Source organism: Phacochoerus africanus, chromosome 4 (genome assembly GCF_016906955.1).
Source record: "Phacochoerus africanus isolate WHEZ1 chromosome 4, ROS_Pafr_v1, whole genome shotgun sequence".
NCBI classification, from domain to species: Eukaryota; Metazoa; Chordata; class Mammalia; order Artiodactyla; family Suidae; genus Phacochoerus; species Phacochoerus africanus.
The window spans coordinates 53,156,459-53,176,356 of NC_062547.1; the positions used below are offsets into that span (position 1 = coordinate 53,156,459).

A 19,898-nucleotide genomic window follows, 5' to 3' on the forward strand; every position below is an offset into this window, starting at 1 on the left:
ATGAAAGGGGTAAGTCTAATTATCATCTGTCATGATAAAAAGTTATTATATAATTATAGACTATATTCCCCACATTGTAAATCTCATACCTGTGACATTTATTTTGTACCTGAAAGTTTGTACCTCTTAATCTCCTTCACCTATTTCTCTCTTCCCTCCACCACTCTTCCCTCTGGTAACCACCTGTTTGTTCTCTGTATCTACAAAAACTGTTTCTGTTATGTTTATTCATTTGTTTTTTTAGCTCCCACATGTAAGTGAAATTATACAGTATACAGTATTTGCCTTTATATAACTTATTTCACTTACTGTAATACCGTCTAGGTCCAATGCATCTTACAGATAGAGATGAACCTGCAAGAAACAGAAGAATCACTCTGATTGTGCAAATGTGCACAGCTCTGTGTGGAATAAGGTACCTGAAGACACTGATTTTGCCACTCGTGCAAAGGAAACTTCTAATTGTATCTAATATATGTGTGAGACACTACTGGCCAGGTAACATTCTCAAACCTATAAATATTAATTCTTTTAAACTACACATTGCCCCTGTGTTGTAGGTATGCTTTTATACAACTTTATGAAGGAAAGAAGAGAGGCACAGAAGGATGATAAAGTTAGATAAAGGCCATTGGGCAGGTAAAAGTGGTGATTTGGCAGAAGGAGCTTCAAACTCTGGTACTGATCCTCTGCAGGTTATTCTTTTAACTGGACCACAAAAGTGTTTCACTTCTAGAGTTTATAAGTCCAACAAAACCTTTGCTAAACAGAAGATATTCTTCCTTTTTAAAAACCTCACTTCTTGCAACCTGAATTCTAATAATCTCCTCCATCATGACCTGTTTCTTTTCCTTGCGTAGCATCAGCTAGTACTAGGAATTACTTTGATAATAAATTCAAACTTCATGCAGAAGAGGGTGAATTCTGTGAAATTGGAAAAAAATCATATTTTTGAGGTCTTTTCCCAAATACTGGTGTGATAGTTAGTCGTTCTGTTCTAGTTCAGCTGACTTGGGGAGTCTTGAGTTGGGGAAAAAGTAAGAAGGACTCACAGACAAATAGGAAAATTCCTAATGTGAGATGGAAAAGATGAACACAGACAACACCAATTCTGAAAATGCTTTTCTTTACTCAGGTTATCAAAGCCTCTATTTCCCATCTTTAGGAGACTCTTCTGACTTTCCATGAAGCCTCAAAAGACTGAGTGAAAATATTGACTTTTCAAGATGTAAAATCACAACTCTTCTGTAGAGGTCTTGTCTGCAAAGGACTTCAAAGTTATGATTAAATTAGTTCTTCAAGAAATGCACATAGTAAATTTACTGGTTTTTTGTTGATAGAACATTAAATGTACCTGTGTTCTTATTTGGTTACTAACAGTTTTTACAGTTTGTAACAGTAGGTATAGTGTGTAAATGCTAATTTATTACATAATCCATGAGAGGTAATTAATGGAAATTGTATCTGCTGAGAAGTTATGCATAATACTGAAGAAACTACAACAAGGGGAAAACTCAGCATGAATACATTTAAAGGAGTCCTGGGAGTAAGAAAAGAAGTACAATAACACAGTATCAGATGCCCCAGTGGTCTTACAGTTGTTTCCTGGACAATAATGTTCAGTCATAGAGAGAAATAATAACACTATCAACACAGATTTTATTCTCCTGGTGCTCTGGCCTGAGTTCAGCCACCTTGTCATCCAGATCTGCCTTATTCTTCTTGTCTACTTTATGGCTGTTATGGGCAATGTTGCTCTCATTCTCATCTGGCTAGATTCCTGACTCCACTCTCCCATGTACTTTCTGCTCAGCCACCTCTCCCTCATTGACTTGGCCTTGATCTCAACTCCTATCCCCAGAATTGTCACAAATTTCCTCTCATGGGAAAGAACCATATCACAGATAGGCTCTGGAACCCAAATCTTCTTCAGCTTAACCTTTGGAATTGCTGAGTGCCTCCTACTCATCCTCATGTCCTATGACAGATATGTTTCCATCTGTAACCCACTGCATTACTCAGTTTTATGAGCCATACCACCTGCAAAAAGATGGTCATTGGGTCCTGGATGGAAGGAGCAATAACTTCCCTGGTTCATACAGCCTATGCCATGCATTTTCCCATTTGTCATCCCTGAGAGATCCTCCACTTTTTGTGTGAGGTCATGGCTCTCTTGAAGCTCACTTGTAAGGACATTTCAGCCTATGTGAACTCAGTGGTGGCTCAAGTTTTCTGGTGGTCCTCATCCATCTAGATCTCATTCTGGCCTCCTGCACCCTCATTTTCCTTGATGTCCTCCACATGAACTCCCCTGGGAGCAGGAACAAGACTCCAGTCACCTGCTCCTCCCACCTCTGTTGGCCAATCTCAACTTCGGCCCTGCCATATTTGTCTACATGAGGCCTGGGTCCTCTAAGACCCCCAAATTAAATCAGTCTCTCTTTATGTTTAATGCCATCCATACTCTTATGCTTAACCCCCTCATCTATAGTCTGAGAAACAAGGATATTACAGAAGCTCTGAAGGGTATAGTCATCAGTAGATGTCCCCTGAGAAAGATGAAAAGACACATAGGTTGCTATACTTGATTATAATCTTATGTTAGCATTTATACTTGAATTTGTCTTGGGAGCATTTCAGATTTAACAAATTCTTATAAATTATAGAAATGTTAGAGGTCATATGTTTAAGTCCCCTTGTGAGAAAATAAAAATAAAACAAAATAACCTATCCATAGTCTCAGAGCATCATCAGAAGAGTCAGCTGTTTGGACAAAATCCTGGAAACACACTGCTTTTCTAAATAAAGAGAATCCTTTATGCTCATATATGCTCAAGATACAAATTCACTAATATGCCTAGATATATCTAGGAAGAATAAGGCATGAGCTACTCCTCAGAACAGTGAGAAAACTCACAAATTCAGGATGGGCTCAGAAGGAGAAATTCTGATATAGACATCCAACTGTCAGGGCATTAAAATAGTCTGACCTTCCTTGAATTACCAAAGGCAGCTTTTAGGTTGCAAAAATTTCCCAAAACTTCAACCCAATGTTAGCCTTTATTTTATGAGGAACAAAGAGTAAATATCCTCTCTTTCTCTTGGCTCTGAAAAATGTTCATTTTTCTTCATGCTCTGCCTTCTGAGTTCATATCCAATATCTAATGCAAACACAGCATAAAATAAGACTACATAATTCTGACTACTAGAATAAAATAATGGAATAAGATAATGGTACCTACCACCTAGCCCTGCTGAGAGTATTAAATGAGCTAAAATGTGTAAATCCCTTAGAATAGTACAAGCAGTGCTGTTATATAGATCCATGCATCTGAAGGTCAGGCAATGTACTTATACTTAGTAGGGAAGTAAGAGAACTCTTTAAGGTCTTTCTCCTAGGCATGAAAAATAGGGCTTTAGATAATAAAGATGTAATATATTCACTTTAGGGGGAATGTGAAATGACTGACCACTAAAATCAGCCTTTAGTAAAGGCTGAAACAAAACAAAAAAAATTCTTCTAGAAAGTAAAATAAGTCTAAAATTTTATTCAAAAATATAAATAATGTTGCTGTTTATTAACAAAATTTGTTCAAATTTTTGAAAAATTTTTTATCATTTATTTATATATATTTTTTCTAATGTACAGCATGGTGATCCAGTTACACCTACATGTATACATTCTTTTTTCTCACATTATGTGTTCCACCATAAGTGACTAGACAGACTTCCCAGTGCTACACAGCAGGATCCCATTGCTAATCCATCCCAAAGGCAACATCCTGCATTTATTTACCCCAAACTCCCAGTCCCTTCCACTCTCTCACCTTCCCCCTTGGCAACCACAAGTCTATTCTCCAAGTCCATGATTTTTTTTCCTGCGGAAATTATAATTACTATAGAGAACAATAATTTCTCAGCATTATCTGTTCCTGCAATCACGATACAGCAAATTTGTGGTATTAAACACACACACACACACAATTTTAGCTGAAGTCAGTGAAGAACAGGGTATATGGGGCTTACTTTTAGCTAGAGCAGCACAAAGTTGGCATGTTCCTTTCTCTCTAATGAGTATAACCTTTAGCAAATCTTTACTTCTCTAGTTCCTAAACAAAATTTTTTTGATTGCGAAGAAGTTTGTTGTTTGGGTGTTGATTGCTTTGTTTTTGTGGATTTGCCATGCTTGAAGAAAATGTCTTCTGAGCATTTTTAGCAACAGATTTAATTTTGTTGCCTTCACTTGTTATTTTTAATATTTCTGAACATGGCAGAAAACAGGAATGGTCAGCTATTGTAGCCAAAAAGTAGCCTCTGTACAGAGACACCAATTAAGTGACAGATTTTTTTGGGTGAAGTAGAAAGAACAGCTTTATTGCTTTGCCAGGCAAAGGAAGCCACAGAAGGCCTCAAAACTGTGCCCTGCTTTAAGAGGGACTGGTAAGGGGTCTTATAGATTTAGTTTGAAAGACAGGGTTATCAATTAAGGTGTCTACATTATTTTCCCTCCATAGATCATTTCAGAGTCATCAAGGCCAGTGTCAGTCAGTCCAGCAATAGTTTATGATTGTCTTTGGGGTTATCGTTCCTTGACCTTCTCTCTGGAATGAAGATTGTTTATAGGGAAGGAGTATTAGGGAGTGCTCCAATTACAAAAGAAAACACTAGGTACAATAATACTCTAACTAGAAAGTAAAATAACCATTAGTGATAAGTTAGTGCACCAAGGCAGGGCATCACCTAGTGAAGACTGTTTTAACTAGTTTTATTTTTTTGGCTATAACAAAATTTCCTAATCATTAACTGTTGAGTCAGCTTTTTGAGATTTAAGGGAGGACTAGGAGGCTAAAGGAAAAGAATTTTCCCTCAAAACACAAGGACTTAGGGTCTGGCATACAGTTTCACTATGTCTCCTAGTATATTCTTCTGGAATGACATGGATAGAGTTTGATTTGCATCCTACATGAGGGGCAACTACCAGACAGCATGGAACGTGTACCTAAGATAATATGAGCTCCAAGGTCAAAATAATTACAAACTCTCCTAAAGAAAGATAAAAAACCGGGATAAGTATTTCATTAGAAGCATGATTTAGAAGATTCCCCTTAGAGTTCCCATTGTGGCTCAGTGGTAATGAAAACAACTATTATCATGAGAATGCGAGCTTGATCCCCAGGCTTGCTCAGTGGGTCAAGAATCCGGCATTGCTGTGAGCTGTGGTATAAGTCACAGACATAGTTCAGCTCCCACATTGCTGTGGCTGTGGTGTAGGCTGGCAGTTGCTGCTCTGATTCGGCCCCTAACTGGGAACTTCCATATGTCCTGGGTGTAGTCCTAAAAAGAAAAAAAAAGAAAAAAGATTCCCCTTGATGGGAACACAATAACAGTAGGAGATTTTAACACCCCACCATTCAGCATCACTAATCATTAGAGAAATGAAACCACAATATCTCTTCACATGCATTAGGATTAGGATGTTTTACTATCAAAAATGAAAACCAGAAAATCACAAGTGTTGATGAGGATATGGAGAAATTGGAACGCTTGTGACCTGTGATGAGACTGAAAAGGTATAACTGCTATTTAAAATAGTATTGTGGTTCCTCAAATAAAATTAAAAACATAACTACTGTATTGAAATTGACAGCACTAATGACTTGAACCTAGCCAGAATCCATGTGCCAATACTTGAACCCAGCCTAAACCCAGATTGGGACTTGAAGCCACAGCTTTTGAATAAGAATCACTTTCCCAGTGTCTGGACTTACTAAGTTCAGATTCTTTGTGCATCCACACAGAAGGAATTCAGCTAGAGACCAAGTGATAGGCAAGCAATAGATTTATGAAGATAGGATGCTTGTGAGAGATGCAAGTGGTCAGGCAAGGAGGGTCTTCCCTGAGGATCAGGTGGGCTAGAATTTTATAATCCAAGGGGAGTGGGAAAAGACCACCTCCTCCTCTTTCAAGTAGTTCCTCATCCTTTATATCCAGTAAGAGACTATTTGACCCTATAAGGTCAAAACAGGACTGTCATTGTGCTTATTCAATCAACACAAGGGTGGTCCTTAAATTCCTGCCCTTGGTCTGAACCTGAATGCATGCCTCACCCCATCCCCCACAAAATGACCTGAGGCATATCTCATGCCTCCACCAGTCAAGCAAGCCTGTCTTATTCTGATGGACCTCTTGAGCAGTTATTAACTTACAGTGATCTCCCAAAGTCCCCTAGGCTTCCCTAGCTGTGGCCCCTTTTTGGTACTTCTACAACTACCTGTGTAACTATCCTACTCCATCCTTATCGATATGTGCTAGTGATTCCACTTTTGTTAATATATTCAAAAGAATTGAGGAATCATGTTACCAAAATAACTCCTGACTTTTCCTCCTCCCCTCCTTTTCCTCCATACAGCTACATATGATCCAATTATTTCTGAGAAAAATTCAGTAACTAGTTGAGTGACATACAACTGATACTGAGAAAATACCATAATCAAAATAGGTAGGAAAGGTTGAAACACACTCTTGCCATAAACCTCACCCAAGGAATGGTGCCTTACAATCAGGAGGGAATTCCCAACTCCAGGATTCTCCCTAAGAAGCAAACAGTTTGAACTACACATTTATCACTCCAAATTTTAAGGCTTCCATCTGAGGCATGATCCCCTAGTAACCTAGCTCTGAGAGTCAATTTGGCTTGCATTCACAAGTCCCACAGGACTAGGAAACAAATAAGCATTATTAAGTAGGCATGGATGCACTCCTCACAGATATACCCCTGTGCTCAGTGGAGAAGGAGCAGACCATACTGTTACTGAAACTTGCTCTCTGTCCAGCAGAGCTGAATAGAAATGTAGATACAAGGTTTTGAGTGAAGGAGAAAAAATAGCTTTTATTGATTTGCCAGGCAAAGAAGGCCACAGAAGGCTAATACATTAAAGACTGTCTCCCTTTGGGGGAAAATAAGAAGTGGTTTTACAGTTTGGGAGTAGAAAATAGGGCCATAGATAAGGATCAGGGTAGCGGCAAGCTTACAAGCTTACATCGTTTATCAAAGCTGGTGTTTATTGTCCCCAGGACTGGTTCAGGTTGTCCTCCTTCTTTTTTTTTTTTTTCTCAATGAAATTATACTTTATTTTTCCTGAATGCTAAAACCTTAAGAAATTTATTTGTACACTGAAAACTCTTGAAGTTATTTGTACAAGAAAACTCTTTTGTACATAGAATAACTATGCAAGCTATCTGTTAAAAATCAGTAACCTTTATTATGCTTAAAAACATCTATTTTTGAAGTTATGATGTGCATATTTCTTTTTTTTTATAATTTTTTTTATTTTCCCACTGTACAGCAAGGGGGTCAGGTTATCCTTACATGTATACATTACAATTACATTTTTTCCCCCAGCCTTTCTTCTGTTGCAACATGAGTATCTAGACAAAGTTCTCAATGCTATTCAGCAGGATCTCCTTGTAAATCTATTCTAAGTTGTGTCTGATAAGCCCAAGCTCCCGATCCCTCCCACTCCCTCCCCCTCCCATCAGGCAGCCACAAGTCTTTTCTCCAAGTCCATGATTTTCTTTTCTGAGGAGATGTTCATTTGTGCTGGATATTAGATTCCAGTTATAAGTGATATCATATGGTATTTGTCTTTGTCTTTCTGGCTCATTTCACTCAGGATGAGATTCTCTAGCTCCATCCATGTTGCTGCAAATGGCATTATGTCATTCTTTTTTATGGCTGAGGAGTATTCCATTGTGTATATATACCACCTCTTCCGAATCCAATCATCTGTCGATGGACATTTGGGTTGTTTCCATGTCCTGGCCATTGTGAATAGTGCTGCAATGAACATGCGGGTGCATGTGTCTCTTTTAAGTAGAGTTTTGTCTGGATAGATGCCCAAGAGTGGGATTGCGGGGTCATATGTATAGATTTCTGAGTTCTATGTATAGATTTCTAAGGTATGTCCAAACTGTTCTCCATAGTGGCTGTACCAGTTTACATTCCCACCAACAGTGTAGGAGGGTTCCCTTTTCTCCACACCCCCTCCAGCACTTGTTATTTGTGGATTTATGAATGATGGCCATTCTGACTGGTGTGAGGTGATATCTCATGGTAGTTTTGATTTCCACTTCTCTTATAATCAGTGATGTTGAGCATCTTTTCATGTGTTTGTTGGCCATCTGTATATCTTCTTTGGAGAAATGTCTATTCAGGTCTTTTGCCCATTTTTCCATTGATTGATTGGCTTTTTTGCTGTTGGGTTGTATAAGTTGTTTATATATTCTAGAGATTAAGCCCTTGTCCGTTGCATCATTTGAAACTATTTTCTCCCATTCTGTAAGTTGTCTTTTTGTTTTCTTTTGGGTTTCCTTTGCTGTGCAAAAGCTTTTCAGTTTGATTAGGTCCCATGGGTTTATTTTTGCTCTCATTTCTATTGCTTTGGGAGACTGACCTGAGAAAATACTCATGATGTAGATGCCAGAGACTGATTTGCCTTTGTTCTCTTCTAGGAGTTTGATGGTGTCCTGCTGTATATTTAAGTCTTTCAGCCATTTTGAGTTTATTTTGGTGCATGGTGTGAGGATGTGTTCTAGTCTCATTGCTTTGCATGCAGCTGCCCAGGTTTCCCAGCAATGCTTGCTGAATAGACTTTCTTTGTCCCATTTGATGTTCTTGCCTCCCTTGTCAAAGATTAATTGACCTTAGGTGTCAGGGTTTATGTCCGGATTCTCTATTCTGTTCCATTGGTCTGTCTGTCTGTTTTGGTACCAGTACCACACTGTTTGGATGACTGTGGCTTTGTAGTATTTCTTGAAGTCTGGGAGAGTGATGCCTCCTGCTTGGTTTTTGTTTCTCAGGATTGCTTTGGTGATTCTGGGTCTTTTGTGATTCCATATAAATGTTTGGATTGTTTGTTCTAGTTCTGTGAAAAATGTTCCAGATAATTTGATGGGGATTGCATTGAATCTGTAGATTGCTTTGGGTAGTATGGCCATTTTTACAATATTGATTTTTCCAATCCAGGAACATGGAATATCTTTCCATTTCTTTACATCTTCTTTGATTTCTTTGATTAAAGTTTTATAGTTCTCGGCATATAGGTCCTTTACCTCCTTGGTCAGGTGTATTCCGAGGTATTTGATTTTGTGAGGTGCAATTTGAAAAGGTATCGTATTTTTGTATTTCTTTTCTAATATTTCATTGCTGGTATACAGAAATGCAACTGACTTCTGAATGTTAATCTTATATCCTGCTACTTTGCTGAATTTATGAATCAGTTCAAGGAGTTTTGGGGTTGAGTCCTTAGGGTTTTCTATGTATAGTATCATGTCATCTGCATACAGTGACAGTTTGATCTCTTGTCTTCCTATATGGATGCCTTTTATTTCTTTTGTTTGTCTAATTGCTGTGGCTAGGACTTCCAAAACTATGTTGAAGAGCAGTGGTGAGAGTGGGCCTCCCTGTCTTGTTCCAGATTTTAGTGAGAAGGCTTTCAGTTTTTCCCCATTGAGGATTATATGTGCTGTGGGTTTGTCATAAATGGCTTTGATCATGTTCAGGAATGTTCCCTCTATGCCCACTTTGGCGAGGGTCTTGATCATGAATGGATGTTGGACTTTGTCAAATGCTTTTTCTGCGTCTATTGAGATGATCATATGATTTTTGACTTTGCTTTTGTTAATGTGGTGTATGATGCTGATTGATTTGCGCATGTTGAACCATCCTTGTGAACCTGGGATGAACCCAACCTGGTCATGGTGTATAATTTTTTTGGTATGTTGTTGGATTCGGTTGGCTAAGATTTTGTTGAGAACTTTTGCATCTATATTCATCAATGATGTTGGGCGATAGTTTTCTTTTTTGGTGGTATCTCTGTCTGGTTTTGGAATGAGGGTGATGGTGGCATCATAGAATGTCTTTGGGAGTATTCCTTCTTCTTCAACCTTTTGAAAGAGTTTAAGGAGGATGGGCACCAATTCCTCTTTCTATGTTTGATAAAATTCACCTGTGAAGCCATCTGGTCCTGGACTTTTATTTGTAGGGAGTGATTTTATGACCTCTTCAATTTCATTTCTAGGGATGGGTCTGTTCAGTTGGTCTGTTTCTACTTGATTCAGTTTTGGCAGGCTGTAAGATTCTAGAAAATTGTCCATTTCTTCCAGATTGTCCAACTTGTTGCCATATAGTTGTTCATAGTATTCTCTTATGTTTTTTTGTATTTCTGCTGTATCCGTTGTGATTTCTCCTTTTTCATTTATAATTTTGGTTATTTGGGTTCTTTCTCTCCTCTTTTTAGTGAGTCTGGCCAGGGGTTTGTCAATTTTGTTTACCTTTTCAAAGAAACAGCTCTTGGTTTTATTCATTTTCTCTATTGTTTTTTGAGTCTCTATTGTATTGATTTCTTCTTTGATCTTTATAATTTCCTTCCTTCTGCTGACTTTAGGCCTTTTTTGTTCTTCTTTTTCTAATTCATTTAGGTGGAGGGTTAAGTTGTCCATTTGGGATCTTTCTTCTTTTTTGAGAAAGACCTGTATTGCTATAAATTTCCCTCTGAGCACTGCTTTCACAGAAACCCATAGATTTTGAGTGGTTGTGTCTTCATTATCATTTGTTTCAAGGTAGTTTTTAATTTCCTTCTTGATTTCCTCATTGACCCATTGGTTTTTTAGTAGCATGTTGTTTTGTCTCCATGCAGTAGGTTTTTTCTCTTTCCTTTTCCCATGGTTGATTTCTAAGTTCATGGTGTTGTGGTCAGAGAAGATTCTTGAGATAATTTCTATGCTCCTAAATTTATTGAGATTAGCTTTGTGTCCCAATATGTGGTCGATTCTTGAGAATGTTCCATGAGCATTTGAGAAGAATGTGTATTCTGCTTTTTTTGGATGTAGTGTCCTGAAGATATCAATGAAGTCTAACTTTTCTATTGTTTCCTTTAGGATCTCTGTTGCTTTATTGGTTTTCTGTCTAGAGGATCTGTCCATTGATGTGAGGGGGGTATTAAGGTCTCCTACTATGATTGTATTCTCATCAATATCTCCCTTTATGTCTGTTAATATTTGTTGTATGTATCTGCGTGCTCCTGTATTTGGGGCATATATGTTGACGGTAGTAACATCCCCTCCTTGGATGGATTCCCTTAATCATTAAGTGGTGTCCTTCTTTGTCTTTCTTTATGTCTTTTGTTTTAAAGTCTGTTTTGTCTGATATGAGCGATGGGACTCCTGCTTTTCTGTCATGTCTATTGACGTGAAATATTTTCCCCCACCCTTTCACTTTCAATCTATGTGTATCTTTTGTCCTAAGTTGAGTTTCTTGTAGGGAGAAGATTGAAGGTTTTTGCCTTTTTATCCACTCAGCCACTCTGTGTCTTTCGATTGGGGCATTCAGTCCATTGACATTTAAGGTGATAATTGATAGATGATTATTTATTGCCATTTGAGCCTCGTGTTCCAGTTGATTCTATGGTTCTCCATTCTTCCTTTTTTTTTTTTTTTTGGTTGGATGGTCTCCTGTTATTATCTGCTTATCTGCTTGAGTGTATTGTTTTTCCATTTTTTGCAAATGCAATATTTGGTTTTGGCTTGTGGTTGCCCTGTTTTTTAAGTATGCTAACCCCTTCACATAATTGTGTGTTTTAGCCTGATGGTCCTGTAAGTTCAAACACTTCATTACTATATTAAAATTAAGAGGAGAAACATACAAGTAAACAAAAAGGGTTATTTACTTCCTAACATCCCCTGCCCACATTTTGTAGTTTTGATGACTCTTTTTTATTTTTTTCTTTTTAATTTTATTTTGTTTGAGGCCTGTTCATGATTAAATCTGTATGCTGGCTTATTTGAGTGACTGCTCTCTGATTGCGGTTTCCTCAGTCCTAGTTCTTCCTCTTCTTTTTTTTTTCTTTTCTTTTTTCTTCCTTTTCCTTCCTTTCTTTTTGGTTTAGAGAAGCCCTTTCAATATTTCCTTTAACCTGGGTTTTGTGTTGCAGTATTCTTTAAGTTTTTGTTTGTTGGAAAAAATTTTATTTCCCCTTCTATTTTAAATGATATTCTTGCTGGATAGAGTATTCTAGGTTGCATAGTTTTTCCTTTGAGCACTTTAAGTATCTCTTGCCATTCCCTCCTGGCCTGTAGTGTTTCTGTAGAGAAGTCAGCTGATATTCTTATGGGGGTTCCCTTGTAGGTAACATTCTGTTTTTCTCTTGCTGCCTTTAGGATCCTCTCTTTATCACTAACTTTTGCCATTTTTCTTATGATGTGTCTTGGTGTGGGTCTATTTGGGTTCAGTTTGTTTGGGGACCTCTGTGCTTCTTGTATCTTGAACCCAGCATCCTTTAGATTTGGGAAGTTTCCAGTGATAATTTCTTCAAATATATTTTCCATCCCCTTATCTTTTTCTACTCCTTCTGGAATTCCTATTATGCGTAGATTGGCCCACTCTATATTATCCAATAGGTCTCTTATATTGCTTTCCTGTTTTTTGATTCGGTTTTCTGTCTGCTGACCTGATTGGGTGATTTCCATTATTCTATCTTCCATATCACTGATTCGTTCTTCTGCATTATTCATTCTGGTTTTTACTGCCCTTAGTTCAGTTTGCATCTCTGCAAATGAACTAGTTTTTCTTGGCTCCTCCTTCTATTTTCTAGTTCCTTTCTGAGGGTATCTGCATTACTGTTCATATCTTCTCTTAATTCCTTCAGTATTTTCACTATTTCTCTTTTGAACTCCAGGTCTGTCAGACTGCAGAGATCTGTTTCATTGTTGACTGTTTTAGGTGAGTTCTCCTGTTGGTTTGACTGGGGGTGGTTTCTCAGCTTCTTCATCTTGCTTGTTGTTTTCTTTCTCCTGAGGGAGTTGTACTCTCCGTTATCGGGCAGTGTTTGCCTTGTCACTGCCGTGGAATATTTCCTGAGGGCTGGCGTTGTTGGTCAATCTTTTTTGAGGCAGTGTGGCTTTTCTGGAGTGTTGATGGGGCTAACAGTGTTTCTTTGAAGCAAAAGAGGGCTTCCTGAGGGCAGACAGGACTGGGAGGTCCACACCATGATGGTAGCAGATTTCACTTGGTCAGGCAGAGCTTGCTCTGGTGTTTTTAGGCTGTGGGGTTCTTGCAGGGGGTTGGCAGTGTTGGGCAGCTGTTCTTCAGGAGTGCAGCACCCCCTGGGGGCTGGAGCAGCTATCTGGGTCACTGAGAACCTAAGAGGCTCTTCCCTAGGGCAGCCCAACTCAGAAGGATGGTCTGAGAATGTAGGCAGATCTTTTCACAGTCTGGCCAAGCTTGTTGGGCTGCAGGGGGTCCTCCAGGGGGCTGGTGGTGCTGAGCAGCTATTCCATAGGAGTGGGGCACCCCCTAGGGGCTTGGGCGGGTAGCAGGGCCATTGGAAACCGAAGAGGCTCCTCCCCAGGGAAGCCTGACTCAGAAAAACCGTCCGAGAATTAGGCAGACCTATTCACGGCCTGGCTAGGCTTGTTCTAGCTTTTCTGGGCTGCAGGCCTTTTCTCGGGGGCTGGTGGTGTTTGGTGCTACTCTGCGGAAGTGTAGCCCCTCCAAAGGGCAAGCAGGCCTGTGCAGGGACAGCCCCTGCGGTGGTAGGCTTCAGGCAATTGTTGAGGCCAGCCCTCCTGGATGGCAGGCAGCCCCAGGTTCGGCAAGAGCGTAGGGGGTGGTGGGGGTGTTCGTGGGGGGAGGGGATGCACTGGGAAGCACAGCTTTCAGCTAGCTAGCGGGACTGTAAGCTTGCTGTGGCATGGGGGGTATTCTATGGGGACCCACCCCTTCTTCTCTCCCCTCCCTAGCATGGGCGCAGACCAGGTTCTTCTCCCAGGTTCCCTCTGATGTGGCTTTCCACTTCCCCGCCCCTAGAGTATTGCTCCCTTCCTCTGTGACAGCTTTGTTTTCTAGTCTCCCAGGCAGTCTCTGCCCCATCAAATGGTTTCTAGACCTCCCAAGCAGTTTCCGCTCTGCCCCGCCCCCCCAGCCCGTTCTCTGGAGCCGAGGTCTTGGTGCCCAGCCCCCACCCAGGCGTCCCCCAGCCCTCTCTCGGGGACTAACCTTCAGAGGCGAGGTCTTGGTGCCCAGCCCCCACCCAGGCGTCTCAATTTTTGGTGACTGTGCCCGTAGTTCAGATGGTCCGTTTGGTTCTTGATCATCTTTTCCGTACTCCAACTTACTGCTACACTCTTCTCTGCATCTGGAGATTCCTCCAGTTCGTTTGATCTTTCCCCCGTGTAGGTGACTTTCCAGGGTGCGGGATCCCTTTCTCCTCCGCAGTTCCCTTTAGGAAGCGCCCATCCTGCTTGGATTCACCTCTCACTCTCCTCTTTTCTCCCATTCTGCCCAGTGATGTCACGAACTTCTTGCCGTTATTGGAGTTTAGGTTCCTCTGCCAGCGATTGGCTGCTGTTCTGTGCAAGTCATTTATTCTGTAGATGTCCTTTTCTTGTTGTGTTTGCGGGAGAGGGCGAGAGTGTCCCCCTACTCCTCCGCCATCTTATCCTCTCTCCTCCTTCTTTATGGAATGAAGAATGCTTCATCAAAAAGTTAACATCTTCCATTTTTTGGGGGGGGTTAGTTGTTCATAAAAACTCAAAGATGTTGTTATGTATATTCCTTGAGGAAAAACAAGGACCCTGTCCCAAGGCTGCACTATTATTTCTTGACTGCTTCTTTCTGGTCTCTGCACCTCCTCCCTTACCTGAATAGCAATAGTTTGAACCTGCCCTTTGGACTCGGGAAGATTAAGGAGGTTGAATGAGGCCTCTTTCCAAAAAAGAAATGGGGGAGACAGAAAGGCTTTTGTGCCCAGGAACCCCACTGGGCCCCACTTGGTTATAATTTCCCAGTTTTTTCCTGGAAGGGGTTTCTCTACATACTTACCCAGGTTCTGCCTGAGGGTACAGGTTTTAATCAGCCTGTATCTAGATGCTTACTAGAATACTCCTGGGAGCCCAATGGAGACGTTGGGTACTTCCTCTGTATTCTCCCTCTGGCTCATTCCAACAATGAAACAAATTCTCCAATTCCTCCTTGGGAAAAAAAAAAAGCTTTTTCACACATCCAGCATCCCGAACGTTGTGGCTGTCAAACAATGACCTGGTTTTCAAATCTGGGAGTTTACAGGGCTCACTTTTCACACGTCTCCCAGGACCACAAAAAACAAAGAGGTGATTTGTATTTGTGCAAGCAAGTACTACCAGGGACTATTCCCTCTGGCTCAGCATAGAGTAAATAGGCAAAAATATCCAGCTCCCAGTTTCTTACTGATAAGGGCTAGCCTGTACATATATCTTGACTTTTCTAGGGTGCCTGAAGGCCAGGCTTCCAATTAGATTACATTGAGTAACTAAAGGGGGTAGTCAATCAGAAGTCTTCCAGGAGTCTAAATAGATATATGGGTATTTCCCCTGCCTTTTGGAGACTAACTGGCCTTAATACAATCTCATCCACTGCGACCCAGAAAAACAAACATGTAAACTTTTTTTTTAAGAATCATAGAATTTACTGTTTCTTTTCCATCATTTGGCATGTATCCAAGGTATATTAGAAAATTAAAAATCATAAATTGTAGAAAAATAATCAGCCCCTCCCTTCTGTTCATACACAAGTACCTCCAAGAACATGCACAAAATCATTTCTCTGTTACAAGGTTATTTGAAAATTTTCTCAGGACAAACCCATGTTTGCAACTCTAGACCAATTAATAACAAAAAATAAGAGCATAATCTATATAAATTTATAAAAAGGAACAAATGGCAATAAATTCTAACTTAAAGTAATTTTGACCTGATTTGTGCTGTAAGTTTTGAATCTGAATCAAAAGACTAAAAAGATGTTGTAAGGTGAGTGCAGAGAAAAAGAGAATGAGCCAGGTGTTCAAGCAAAGAGAAGAAAATTTATTAGAGGGAAAAGGAGAGGGTGACTGACCCTTGAGAAGAGCTAGCCCCCCACCCTTCTTGTGGGGCCTTCTCATACCCCATGGATGAGAATTTGGATTCCCTGAAGCGGGGGGAAGTTAGCTTTTGCCTGCAGCTGGACTCTGGTGGTCACATAGTCATGAGAAAGTTGGAAGTGTGTGGTGTCCCATGGTAGCCGGAAGCAGGGGGTGGGGGGGTGTCTCATAGTCTTGGGAAAGTAGGCACCAGTGTTAAAACAGGATGTTGCTTGAGCAAGGTGGTCAGTCTCACACATCAGCATAAAGAGCCATTTTAACAATAAGCCCCTATGTAGCCCCTAACAGATGTGCCAAATCTACTTTCTAGTTCAGTAACCATCTATTAGGTGTGACATTTAATGGAGGCTCTTAATGGAAAGGGATGTTTCTAGAGACACTTCTTCAGGTGACAATGTACAGTGATCAATTATCTGAACTTTCTTTTAAGAAAAATCATACCCAGCTTTTCCCATATATGTAGATATATAGTGTCAGACATACATGTATCCTTTTCACTAAAATGAACATCAAAATGGCATTTAGGCATCTTTGGGTTAAAGTGTTGCTTGCAAAGGAACATTTTTCAGGTCCTGTATTTCTTCACTCCAGTGTGACATTTTTCTCCAGCCTCCATAGTACCATGAAATTTAAATTTCTTCTCTTCAGCTGATTGCAGAGGGAGAAATTCTTTTAGCTTGTGGTTTGCTAGTTTATACACATCACAGAGGTTTAAGCACCTTTTGTTAGGAGGAGGTCCAAATCTGGTGATGAAACCTCTTACTGTAACCAAGGAACCTTAATACTTAAAGCATACACCCTGGACAATGTGCACTGGAGGGGCATTTCTTTCAGCCTGTTCTGGATCTCCGTGGATGCTCCATTATTCATGAAAGTCTCTATGATGCCCTGGTAACCCCAGCGTGTGGCGATGTGCAGGGGGATGTCACTTTCCTTGTTACCAATACCCAGTCTGCAGGACTGCATGTCATAGTAGACCAGAGTCTTCACAAAGTCTTTGTGGCCATATGTGCAGGCCAGATGCAGAGGAATGTTGCTGTTGTTGTCTTGCACTTGGGCATTGGCTTTGTGGTGCAGCAGCAGCAGTGTCACGCTCTGATAGCCCTTCTGACATGCCAGGTAAAGTGGGCTGGAGACGTGGTAGTCTGTAGTATTCACCACCACACCCTTGGAAACCAGAAGGTCGATGAGGGACACCTGCCTACAGAGGGCAGCCATGAGGAGGAGTGCATGACCCCTGTTGTCTCTGGAGAATGTGTGACAACTGAGGAATTGTTCAGCCACCCAGAGATGAGCTTCTCACAGTCATCACAGAAGCACAGAGGGTGGCACATCTTTTGGACAGCACCTTTATCTTGGTTTTCCTGGCTCAGAAGTCTTTCCACTTCATTCTGGTTACCTGATGTGACGTGCTGAAAGAGGCAGTCAATGGGTGTTGATGTCATCTGAGAGAGTAAGCTCATTCTCTGCTTAAGAAATAGTCTGTCACCAAATCTCTCAGACTCCAGTGGCTTAACGGAGAGGCTGCCCTGCCGGATATATTCAATTGCAGCCTCAATGGAGGTCATGCAGTATCCCAGTTCATCCTTTGCTGAGCTGCTAAGTCAGAAGTCTTAGATAAAACTCAAATTTGCCATCCAATTAGGGATCTCTGTTTTCATGAGCAGATATAAAAGGACTGATAACAGATCATTAGCACACATGGTCTCCAAGTTAACTCTCTGGCTAGGAGGCTGGGTGATCAGCTGCACCACCTTCCACAAACAAGCCAGCTTCTGCTGGGGAGAGCTGCATCTGTTCAGCTGAGCCAGTTTCCTCTTTGCATGAGGGGTTTCACACTGATATCTTTCTGCTGAAGATCTTGAATGTTTCTTGTGATTTTGTTAAAGGCAGCATACTCACTTGCCTCCATGGTCCCCATGGTCATAGATATCATGCTGGACATACAACCTGCTTCACGAGGTTCACCTGGGCCTCCTGCTTGGCAAGCACTTTCAGGTGGGAGTCCCTTGATGGCTGCTGGAGGAATCTGGTATAAAGAGCATTTACAGAGTCTATGTGGTGATGGAGACTCTTTCTTTCACACTCTCCGAATGTTCGCTGGAAAGAGGCAATGTTCCTGTCAAATATTTTTGCATCCCTTCCCAGAAACTCTCTCAGTGAAAAGGGATCTGAGGGTGTTAAAGGCTCTTCTGAACTCTCTCTCTTTTCCAAAGGATGGGCTATGCACAATATGCTGAAACTCTCTTCTTTTTCATTGTAGAAAGTTTCTTCAAAGAGAATGGGCACAGAGAGATGACAGGAGAAACCAGCTCCTAGTTTAATCCAGTTTCCTTGGATAAAGACATCCTTTCCATTTAAGATCTGAAAATGTTCTTTCATGGGAATCAAAACATAGGACTCAAACTGACAAGTAGACTGGAGGCTGCTTGACAGGCTTCCTTTCCAGAGTACTAAGATGATTCCATGGGCTTGGGCCTCCTTGTTGCTTAAGTCTGGACACCACTTTTGAAGAGCAAGATAGAAAGGATTTTTTTCAGGAGGTCTTCATTGTACAGAGCCATATGGACTTCAAATGGGGTGAAGCAGTCTCCTGTCCTGGAGCGGTGGGGTGAGAGAGAGCATTCTTTGCCAGCCCCACCCCTTGCCCCCAAAACACACTAGAAGCAGAGCTTGCCTGGCTGCAGAAGGGAGGAGGAGAGTGCAGAAGGGACAGTCCACCTGGCAATGGGCCAGGACCTTGGGGGCTGCCCGGGGACAGCCAGCCAAGTTTCCCTTCCTGCTCCAGGGCCCCACCTGGCCTCTGGGCCCAGAGGCACAGCCAGCCAAGGGAAGGGAGGCATGGGAGGAGACAGATAGGAGGACACTTAAATGGCTACATAATTTCATTTTCTGCCCTTCCCACCTCCAGGGCCCTCTGTTCAGACCTCAGGGACCACCACCCCTGCACGGTGGCTCTGCTCCACCACTCAAACATGTAAGCTTTAAGAATCACAGTTTTGAGAGGCAACCAGGAGCTTGGGCTGGGCTAATTGATGAGGTTTATATCCTACCCAAGTCTAGTTTGTAAAACTGAGAGGTAGATATCTTATCTAATGACCAGAAATCAACACAGAGAGCAAAGGAAAGTAAAGAAACAGAGAAACATGTTTAAAACAATAAAAGCCTCCATAAACTGATATTAATAAATTATTCATGTGCTTTACCCAATAGACAGTTAAAAATAATAGTCATAAAAGTGTTCACCAAAGTCAGGAAAGCAATGAATGAACAAAGTGAGTACCTTAGTAATGAGATAGAAAATATTTTAAAGTACCAAAATCATAGAATGAAAAATATAACTTAATTGAAAAATTCAATAGAGGGTTCAACCACAGACCAGATAAAGTGGGGAAAAGGATCAGTAATTTTGAAGACAGGATGGTGGAAATCATCCAATCAGGGAAACAAAAAAAGAAAATGAAAAAGAGTGAAGATAACTTAAGAGACTTATGGGATACTATCAAGTAGTCCAATATTCATATTACTAAATATTCCAGAAGGAAAAAAGAGAGAAAAATTGGCAGAAAGAGTACTCAGAGTAATAATAGATAGAAACTTCCCTAATATGGGGAAAGAAAGAGATACCCAGATTCAAGAGGCCCAAAAGTACAACAATAAATATAAAGATTCCCACACTAAGACAATAATTAAGTTTAATCAAAAGTTTAAGACAGAGAGAGAATCTTAAAAGCAGCAAGATAAAATTGACTTGTTATGTACAAGGGAACACCTGTACAAAATTTCAGCAGAAATTTTGCAGACTAGAAAAGGGTGGAATGATATATTCGAAGTGCTTAAAGAAATAAAAGCAGCAAACCAAGAATATTCTACCTGGAAAAGTTATTTTTCAGAATTGAAGGAGAGAGAAAGTTTCCAACACAAACTAAATCTGAACAACTTCATGAA

The 19,898-nt window shown here is 40.7% G+C and overlaps 2 pseudogenes; one reads left to right on the top strand and one right to left on the bottom strand.

Moving 5' to 3' along the window:
- Nucleotides 1–329: 329 nt before the first annotated feature.
- LOC125124524 (olfactory receptor 2T10-like) lies at nucleotides 330–2,588 on the top strand (annotated as a pseudogene).
- A 13,809-nt stretch (nucleotides 2,589–16,397) lies between these two features.
- On the bottom strand, nucleotides 16,398–18,514 carry LOC125124148 (ankyrin repeat domain-containing protein 27-like; annotated as a pseudogene).
- Nucleotides 18,515–19,898: the final 1,384 nt, after the last annotated feature.